Source organism: Daphnia pulex, chromosome 10 (assembly GCF_021134715.1).
Source record: "Daphnia pulex isolate KAP4 chromosome 10, ASM2113471v1".
In the NCBI taxonomy this organism is placed as follows: Eukaryota; Metazoa; Arthropoda; class Branchiopoda; order Diplostraca; family Daphniidae; genus Daphnia; species Daphnia pulex.
The window spans coordinates 10,835,856-10,846,432 of record NC_060026.1 but is presented as its reverse complement, the minus strand read 5'-3'; the positions used below and the strand labels follow the sequence as shown (position 1 = coordinate 10,846,432).

The following is a 10,577-nucleotide window of genomic DNA, read 5'->3' as shown; positions in this document are numbered from 1 at the left end:
GAGTCTCCATCGGTACTGTAGGTTAACACACTGATGCCCTTTTCCTTCAATAGTGACACGATCGTGTCTGTCTGTTTTTCGCGTCTGTTGCCGTAAACGAGTTATCACTACCGAATGAGCAAATTCTCATGGGTGGAATTCCTTCACCCAACGGTTGGGCCATTATAACAATTATCACGGTCGCCCTCTTGTAAGTTGAAAACATTCGGACGGCATCAAGGGAGTTTTTCCTCACAGAATCTTCCCAATTAGGGAGTCCGTTCGATTTTAACGGTAAACTGAACCCATAAATTGAATTTATTGTGCTGTTGTATTCTCTCTTTCCCACAATCGCTGTTACGTCCTCGCTCAAGGACACCACCATTGGTAGTTTGTGTAATAATAGGTACTCTAGAAGACCATTGACGTTAACACATCCTAATAAAAAAAAATTTTCGTTAGATTTGCGGAATTAAATGTTGATTTATTTTATAAAACGGTTTACCTTCTGGGAAAAACTTTTGAAATTTGGCAACTCTTTCCCCCATCGTTCGTGGAGACGGGAATACTCCTTTAAAATTGGCGTGAAAAATTTCATACATACGCCTTCCTCCAAGAATGTTCGTGTTGAGGCAGAAGTTATTTAAACCCTCGTCCATATATCTGTAACCCTTTGCCTTTTTCTTGCTCTGTGAGATTGATTGTTGTAGCATTTTCTTTAAAGGAGACCCGGCTTCTTCAGTGGTGGGCGAATTATTGACAATCGCCTTTAAACTTCGAGATTTCTCACAAAGAGCAAGAAGCTGGTCAGATAACATCACGTTTGTCCGTGCAAGTTGACTAAATCGATCAATTGCGTCAAAATACATGTCGATTGTTGTTTGAGATTTGTCTGACACTGAGAGTTGCACAACTTTTTTCTTCATCTAAATTCCCATTAATTACAATGAGTGCTGATGGAGCCGTACGCGAAGGTCCATCAGCAATTAAAAATCCTTCCGGGAGCCTTTCTTCGAATTTTGTTGTGCTCGAGAAGTTTTTTTATCAGACCTTTTTTTAGGGGGTGGTTCAATATCAGGTTCAGTGGTTTCAGCCCGCGTTTCAGTTTCATGTGACGGTTCCATTTTCTGCATAGGCTGCATAGGGGTGACCTCGGTGGGGATCTCATCAGAGCTATTTTGCTGGGCTATTTCTTCAATATCACTGGGCCCTCCAGTACTATCCATTAAGGTATTTGGGTGTTCTTTCCAATTTGTTTTTCAGTGGTGGAACTATGTTTCTTAGTCGCAAATCTCTCCATAAGAAGTTTGCTGCCTTGTCCATGTCATTGACTGTTTTGTTTCGTTTTGTTGTGCATATTCTGAATTTTAAAACAAAACAACGTTACTCACGTGTTAAAAGCAGCTTACTAATTAACGTAGTTTTTACCAAAAGGTGACGTGTAACATTTGAAATTCTAAATTGTCCACTTTCTTCATTCATTGAAATGCTAATATTAACTTTGCATTGTCCACAGTTAACAAGGCCATTTGATTCATCAAAAATCCATTTAGTTTTGTCAAGTTGACTTCTTCATGCTTATCAAGCTGTCGGTAAGGATTTGTTATGAGGGACTTCTTTGACTAAGTCAATTTCTCATTTCCTTGTATCCGCTGTGATTCTCTCAGCACGTAAGTTTAAGCCAGTGTTTTTTTTAGCTTCTTTTACTGGATTTAGAGCAAAAATTTTTAACGCAGTCTTTTTTGGTTGAAAGATTGCAGCTTGTGGAAGACTCAATGTTGGCAATGTTTGCCCCTCGATAAGCTTTTGGCTGACTTCAACAGCAGCTTGTATGGAATCATTGTCACCAAGTGTGAAAGTTAAATTTTCTTGCTTATTCCAATACAAAGGTCCAAATTGAGACATCTTTTGATCATTAGATAATTCGTTTGTAAGGGTTTTATCAGCAAAAAGAGTTTGAACGAAGTTTTGAATGCTAGTTATTTTCTCTTCAGTGATTTTTATATAGCTCGAAAAGAAATATAGCCAGATGTTTTTAATACGAAGACAACCTGTTTCAAGGATGGAAAAGACGTTTTTTCTAGGAACCATTTACATTTTTTATTTTGAGTTTCATATCATTGACAGGTTTTCTCCATTTGTTTCTGAGCAGACGAAATGATTCGCCGCCTAGCGTAGGTGGGAAAATGAGATTCGAACGACGAATTCAAATAAAGTTTTTGTGCTATAACCCAATTTTTGCAATATTGGACGTTAATTTATTTGTTTTTCTTGGAAGTTCTTATGAACTTTCTATCAAAGATCACATTCAATGCAATATTGTAAAGTCTCAGTATATTTTCAAGTCAAAATAGTGAGGAATGAAATATTAAATTTTACGGAGATTCTAGGGATTCTGAAGATTCTACGGGATTCTACAAGATTCTGGCGATTCTAACGGATTCTACGAGATTCTGAAGATTCTAGCAGTGAAACTAAACGAGTTTGACGCACGTCAAAACAAGTTCAAATGGAGGTTGGCGGGAAGTAGTTTTGAAAACAAAACCCTCGTAGAAAAAAGAAAAAAAAACACTTTCCTTTGAACGTTGACTTGTCCTAAAGCCTCTCCATAACCAGTATTAATGGAATGGAAAGGCGTATGTGTGGATCTGCCGACTAATGCAAGTTATGGCGAACGCGGGTTGACTCAATTTCCGGCCTTGTCTTTCGGAAGGAAACGCTATTAAAAGATAAAACATTGCTTGCTCAGAGTTGACGTAGCAAAGTGAAAGGAAGGATAGAAAAAAAAGAAGAAGAAGATAAAAATAAGAGGATAAAGATCCCCCACGACTCTCTCCCTTCTTATTCATAGACATATGTATATAAAGTATACGGTATCCATGTTGACGAAAGGGATATGCATACATAGTGTAGTATATTATAGAAGGAGGCCTTTGTTGGATTGAAAGGGGGGGGGGGCTCGGGGTTTGTGAAGGGAATCGCTGGTTCCCGTCTCCACTCACAGACACATACTTTATTGATTAAAGATCCTGTGCGCGTCGGACATCGAAAGAACCGTGAGAGAGGAGAACATGAGAGACGTTAAAGAGGGGGTGGGGGGTGGGTAGTGTATATCTTGTGATGATTCCAAGCTGGATACAGCCTCTTAATTCTCTCTATCACCATTGTTTCTATATCTTTTTATCTCAACACACATGTATCCTAATTCAATTTGAATCTTAGTCAGCTGTTTTTTTTTCTTTTTATCAAAATGTGACTTTAGATCTACACGGGACTACAGTTTTTGGAATGGGAGAGCATAGAACCAAGTGAGTTTACAAAAGGGGGAACATTTGCGTCTGAATGTCGATTACCACAGCAGTTGGAACACGACGAGTTTGAACCGATAACTATCTTGGGTTTCCACGATACAAACACAGAGTCTGGCGATGGATATAATTTGTACCTCTCTGTCCTACAAATGGTTTATTCACCAATTGATATGATCAAAGGAAGATTAAGTAATCTAAACCAATCTGGCAAACAAAAAAGAGTCCGCTTAAAGAGATTGCTTCAACCACCACTAACCACTAAGTACCGTCCTTATACGTACTGCGCAAGAATATCAGCAAACTAAACTCAATAGAGTAGATTCTACCAATCTGTCTTGGGCAATGGTGATTTAAATGCATCGACCGGGAATCGAACCCGGGCCGCCCGCGTGGCAGGCGAGCATTCTACCACTGAACCAACGATGCTTGCCCCTCACGTATACTTCTTGATACAAATTGCACGACGACAACCCATCTATTGTAGCCGACTATCGTGCCTAAGCGTGTTAGCTTTCATTACGGAAATCAAGGCTTGTGGCGATCAAAAGATCCAAGGAAATATCAAAAAAAATAACCTGACTAATCTGACTGACTCTTTCAAAAGACTAAATGTGTTCGTGTGATAATCAATCTTACCATCAAAATCTATTCCTTTATAAAAGACACCGTAGTTCCCAAAATATAACGATAGTAATAACACCGGAAATCAAGATTCCGTGGCGCAAAGATAGCGCGCATGACTCCAGATCAGGAGGTTGCGTGTTCAAATCACGTCGAGATCAAGCAAAAATATTTCTTGTGAAGGTATGTTTAGGCTTTTAAAACGGTTACAACGTTCAAATAACATTAATCACCATTGTTTCTATATCTTGTTATCTCAACACACATGTATCCTAATTCAATTAGATTCTTAGTAAGATGTTTTTTTCTTTTTATCAAAATGTGACTTTAGATCTACACGGGACTACAGTTTTTGGAATGGGAGAGCATAGAACCAAGTGAGTTTACAAAAGGGGGAACATTTGCGTCTGAATGTCGATTACCACAGCAGTTGGAACACGACGAGTTTGAACCGATAACTATCTTGGGTTTCCACGATACAAACACAGAGTCTGGCGATGGATATAACTTGTACCTCTCTGTCCTACAAATGGTTTATTCGCCAATTGGTATGATCAAAGGAAGATTAACTAATCTAAACCAATCTGGCAAACAAAAAAGAGTCCACTTAAAGAGATTGCTTCAACCACCACTAACCACTAAGTACCGTCCTTATACGTACTGCGCAAGAATATCAGCAAACTAAACTCAATAGAGTAGATTCTACCAATCTGTCTTGGGCAATGGTGATTAAAATGCATCGACCGGGAATCGAACCCGGGCCGCCCGCGTGGCAGGCGAGCATTCTACCACTGAACCATCGATACTTGCCCCTCACGTATACTTCTTGATACAAATTGCACGACGACAACCCATCTATTGTAGCCGACTATCATGCCTAAGCTTATTAGCTTTCATTACGGAAATCAAGGCTTGTGGCGATCAAAAGATCCAAGGAAATATAAAAAAATAACCTGACTAATCTGACTGACTCTTTCAAAAGACTAAATGTGTTCGTGTGATAATCAATCTTACCATCAGAATCTATTCCTTTATAAAAGACACCGTAGTTCCCAAAATATAACGATAATAATAACACCGGGAATCAAGATTCCGTGGCGCAAAGATAGCGCGCATGACTCCAGATCAGGAGGTTGTGTGTTCAAATCACGTCGAGATCAAGCAAAAATATTTCTTGTGAAGGTATGTTTGGGCTTATAGAACAGATACAACATTCAAATAACATTAATCACCATTGGTTCAATATCTTTTTATCTCAACACACATGTATCCTAATTCAATTTGAATTGTAGTCAGCTGCTTTTTTTTCTTTTTATCAAAATGTGACTTTAGATCTACACGGGACTACAGTTTTTGGAATGGGAGAGCATAGAACCAAGTGAGTTTACAAAAGGGGGAACATTTGCGTCTGAATGTCGATTACCACAGCAGTTGGAACACGACGAGTTTCAACCGATAACTATCTTGGGTTTCCACGATACAAACCGATGGATATAACTTGTACCTCTCTGTCCTACAAATGGTTTATTCGCCAATTGGTATGATCAAAGGAAGATTAAGTAATCTAAACCAATCTGGCAAACAAAAAAGAGTCAACTTAAAGAGATTGCTTCAACCACCACTAACCACTAAGTACCGTCCTTATACGTACTGCGCAAGAATATCAGCAAACTAAACTCAATAGAGTAGATTCTACCAATCTGTCTTGGGCAATGGTGATTAAAATGCATCGACCGGGAATCGAACCCGGGCCGCCCGCGTGGCAGGCGAGCATTCTACCACTGAACCATCGATACTTGCCCCTCACGTATACTTCTTGATACAAATTGCACGACGACAACCCATCTATTGTAGCCGACTATCATGCCTAAGCTTATTAGCTTTCATTACGGAAATCAAGGCTTGTGGCGATCAAAAGATCCAAGGAAATATAAAAAAATAACCTGACTAATCTGACTGACTCTTTCAAAAGACTAAATGTGTTCGTGTGATAATCAATCTTACCATCAGAATCTATTCCTTTATAAAAGACACCGTAGTTCCCAAAATATAACGATAGTAATAACACCGGAAATCAAGATTCCGTGGCGCAAAGATAGCGCGCCAGACTCCAGATCAGGAGGTTGCGTGTTCAAATCACGTCGAGATCAAGCAAAAATATTTCTTGTGAAGGTATGTTTGGGCTTATAGAACAGATACAACATTCAAATAACATTAATCACCATTGGTTCAATATCTTGTTATCTCAAAACACATGTATCCTGATTCAATTTGAATCTTAGTCAGCTGATTTTTTCTTTTTATCAAAATGTGACTTTAGATCTACACGGGACTACAGTTTTTGGAATGGGAGAGCATAGAACCAAGTGAGTTTACAAAAGGGGGAACATTTGCGTCTGAATGTCGATTACCACAGCAGTTGGAACACGACGAGTTTGAACCGATAACTATCTTGGGTTTCCACGATACAAACACAGAGTCTGGCGATGGATATAACTTGTACCTCTCTGTCCTACAAATGGTTTATTCGCCAATTGGTATGATCAAAGGAAGATTAACTAATCTAAACCAATCTGGCAAACAAAAAAGAGTCCACTTAAAGAGATTGCTTCAACCACCACTAACCACTAAGTACCGTCCTTATACGTACTGCGCAAGAATATCAGCAAACTAAACTCAATAGAGTAGATTCTACCAATCTGTCTTGGGCAATGGTGATTAAAATGCATCGACCGGGAATCGAACCCGGGTCGCCCGCGTGGCAGGCGAGCATTCTACCACTGAACCATCGTTGCTTGCCACTCACGTATACTTCTTGATACAAATTGCACGACGACAACCCATCTATTGTAGCCGACTATCATGCCTAAGCTTGTTAGCTTTCATTACGGAAATCAAGGCTTGTGGCGATCAAAAGATCCAAGGAAATATCAAAAAAATAACCTGACTAATCTGACTGACTCTTTCAAAAGACTAAATGTGTTCGTGTGATAATCAATCTTACCATCAGAATCTATTCCTTTATAAAAGACACCGTAGTTCCCAAAATATAACGATAGTAATTACATCAAAAATCAAGATTTCGTGGCGCAACGGTAGCGCGCCTGACTCCAGATCAGGAGGTTGCGTGTTCAAATCACGTCGAGATCAAGCAAAAATATTTCTTGTGAAGATATGTTTAGGCTTTTAAAACGGATACAACGTTCAAATAACATTAATCACCATTGTTTCTATATCTTGTTATCTCAACACACATGTATTTTAATTCAATTTGAATCTTAGTCAGCTGTTTTTTTTTCTTTTTACCAAAATATGACTTTAGATCTACACGGGACTACAGTTTTTGGAATGGGAGAGCATAGAACCAAGTGAGTTTACAAAAGGGGGAACATTTGCGGCTGAATGTCGATTACCACAGCAGTTGGAACACGACGAGTTTGAACCGATAACTATCTTGGGTTTCCACGATACAAACACAGAGTCTGGCGATGGATATAACTTGTACCTCTCTGTCCTACAAATGGTTTATTCGCCAGTTGGTATGATCAAAGGAAGATTAAGTAATCTAAACCAATCTGGCAAACAAACAAGAGTCCGCTTAAAGAGATTGCTTCAACCACCACTAACCACTAAGTACCGTCCTTATACGTACTGCGCAAGAATATCAGCAAACTAAACTCAATAGAGTAGATTAAACCAATCTGTCTTGGGTAATGGTGATTAAAATGCATCGACCGGGAATCGAACCCGGGCCGCCCGCGTGGCAGGCGAGCATTCTACCACTGAACCATCGATGTTTGCCCCTCACGTATACTTCTTGATACAAATTGCACGACGACAACCCATCTATTGTAGCCGACTATCATGCCTAAGCTTGTTAGCTTTCATTACGGAAATCAAGGCTTGTGGCGATCAAAAGATCCAAAGAAATATAAAAAAATAACCTGACTAATCTGACTGACTCTTTCAAAAGACTAAATGTGTTCGTGTGATAATCAATCTTACCATCAGAATCTATTCCTTTATAAAAGACACCGTAGTTCCCAAAATATAACGATAGTAATAACACCGGAAATCAAGATTCCGTGGCGCAAAGATAGCGCGCCAGACTCCAGATCAGGAGGTTGCGTGTTCAAATCACGTCGAGATCAAGCAAAAATATTTCTTGTGAAGGTATGTTTGGGCTTATAGAACAGATACAACATTCAAATAACATTAATCACCATTGGTTCAATATCTTGTTATCTCAAAACACATGTATCCTGATTCAATTTGAATCTTAGTCAGCTGATTTTTTCTTTTTATCAAAATGTGACTTTAGATCTACACGGGACTACAGTTTTTGGAATGGGAGAGCATAGAACCAAGTGAGTTTACAAAAGGGGGAACATTTGCGTCTGAATGTCGATTACCACAGCAGTTGGAACACGACGAGTTTGAACCGATAACTATCTTGGGTTTCCACGATACAAACACAGAGTCTGGCGATGGATATAACTTGTACCTCTCTGTCCTACAAATGGTTTATTCGCCAATTGGTATGATCAAAGGAAGATTAACTAATCTAAACCAATCTGGCAAACAAAAAAGAGTCCACTTAAAGAGATTGCTTCAACCACCACTAACCACTAAGTACCGTCCTTATACGTACTGCGCAAGAATATCAGCAAACTAAACTCAATAGAGTAGATTTTACCAATCTGTCTTGGGCAATGGTGATTAAAATGCATCGACCGGGAATCGAACCCGGGTCGCCCGCGTGGCAGGCGAGCATTCTACCACTGAACCATCGTTGCTTGCCACTCACGTATACTTCTTGATACAAATTGCACGACGACAACCCATCTATTGTAGCCGACTATCATGCCTAAGCTTGTTAGCTTTCATTACGGAAATCAAGGCTTGTGGCGATCAAAAGATCCAAGGAAATATCAAAAAAATAACCTGACTAATCTGACTGACTCTTTCAAAAGACTAAATGTGTTCGTGTGATAATCAATCTTACCATCAGAATCTATTCCTTTATAAAAGACACCGTAGTTCCCAAAATATAACGATAGTAATTACATCAAAAATCAAGATTTCGTGGCGCAACGGTAGCGCGCCTGACTCCAGATCAGGAGGTTGCGTGTTCAAATCACGTCGAGATCAAGCAAAAATATTTCTTGTGAAGATATGTTTAGGCTTTTAAAACGGATACAACGTTCAAATAACATTAATCACCATTGTTTCTATATCTTGTTATCTCAACACACATGTATTTTAATTCAATTTGAATCTTAGTCAGCTGTTTTTTTTTCTTTTTACCAAAATATGACTTTAGATCTACACGGGACTACAGTTTTTGGAATGGGAGAGCATAGAACCAAGTGAGTTTACAAAAGGGGGAACATTTGCGGCTGAATGTCGATTACCACAGCAGTTGGAACACGACGAGTTTGAACCGATAACTATCTTGGGTTTCCACGATACAAACACAGAGTCTGGCGATGGATATAACTTGTACCTCTCTGTCCTACAAATGGTTTATTCGCCAGTTGGTATGATCAAAGGAAGATTAAGTAATCTAAACCAATCTGGCAAACAAACAAGAGTCCGCTTAAAGAGATTGCTTCAACCACCACTAACCACTAAGTACCGTCCTTATACGTACTGCGCAAGAATATCAGCAAACTAAACTCAATAGAGTAGATTAAACCAATCTGTCTTGGGTAATGGTGATTAAAATGCATCGACCGGGAATCGAACCCGGGCCGCCCGCGTGGCAGGCGAGCATTCTACCACTGAACCATCGATGCTTGCCCCTCACGTATACTTCTTGATACAAATTGCACGACGACAACCCATCTATTGTAGCCGACTATCATGCCTAAGCTTGTTAGCTTTCATTACGGAAATCAAGGCTTGTGGCGATCAAAAGATCCAAAGAAATATAAAAAAATAACCTGACTAATCTGACTGACTCTTTCAAAAGACTAAATGTGTTTGTGTGATAATCAATCTTACCATCAGAATCTTTTCCTTTATAAAAGACACCGTAGTTCCCAAAATATAACGATAGTAATTACATGTAAAATCAAGTTTCCGTGGCGTAACGGTAGCGCGCCTGACTCCAGATCAGGAGGTTGCGTGTTCAAATCACGTCGAGATCAAGCAAAACTATTTCTTGTGAAGGTATGTTTAGGCTTTTAAAACGGATACAACGTTCAAATAACATTAATCACCATTGTTTCTATATCTTGTTATCTCAACACACATGTATCCTAATTCAATTTGAATCTTAGTCAGCTGTTTTTTTTTTCTTTTTATCAAAATGTGACTTTAGATCTACACGGGACTACAGTTTTTGAATGGGAGAGCATAGAACCAAGTGATTTTACAAAAGGGGGAACATTTGCGTCTGAATGTCGATTACCACAGCAGTTGGAACACGACGAGTTTGAACCGATAACTATCTTGGGTTTCCACGATACAAACACAGAGTCTGGCGATGGATATAACTTGTACCTCTCTGTCCTACAAATGGTTTATTCGCCAATTGGTATGATCAAAGGAAGATTAAGTAATCTAAACCAATCTGGCAAACAAAAAAGAGTCCACTTAAAGAGATTGCTTCAACCACCACTAACCACTAAGTACCGTCCTTATACGTACTGCGCAAGAATA

The 10,577-nt window shown here is 39.2% G+C and overlaps 1 non-coding gene across 1 annotated transcript; it reads right to left on the bottom strand.

The window, feature by feature from the left end:
• Nucleotides 1-9,638: 9,638 nt before the first annotated feature.
• Nucleotides 9,639-9,709, bottom strand: Trnag-gcc. Its single transcript has one exon. It is a non-coding gene; the product is annotated as a tRNA-Gly (tRNA).
• Nucleotides 9,710-10,577: the final 868 nt, after the last annotated feature.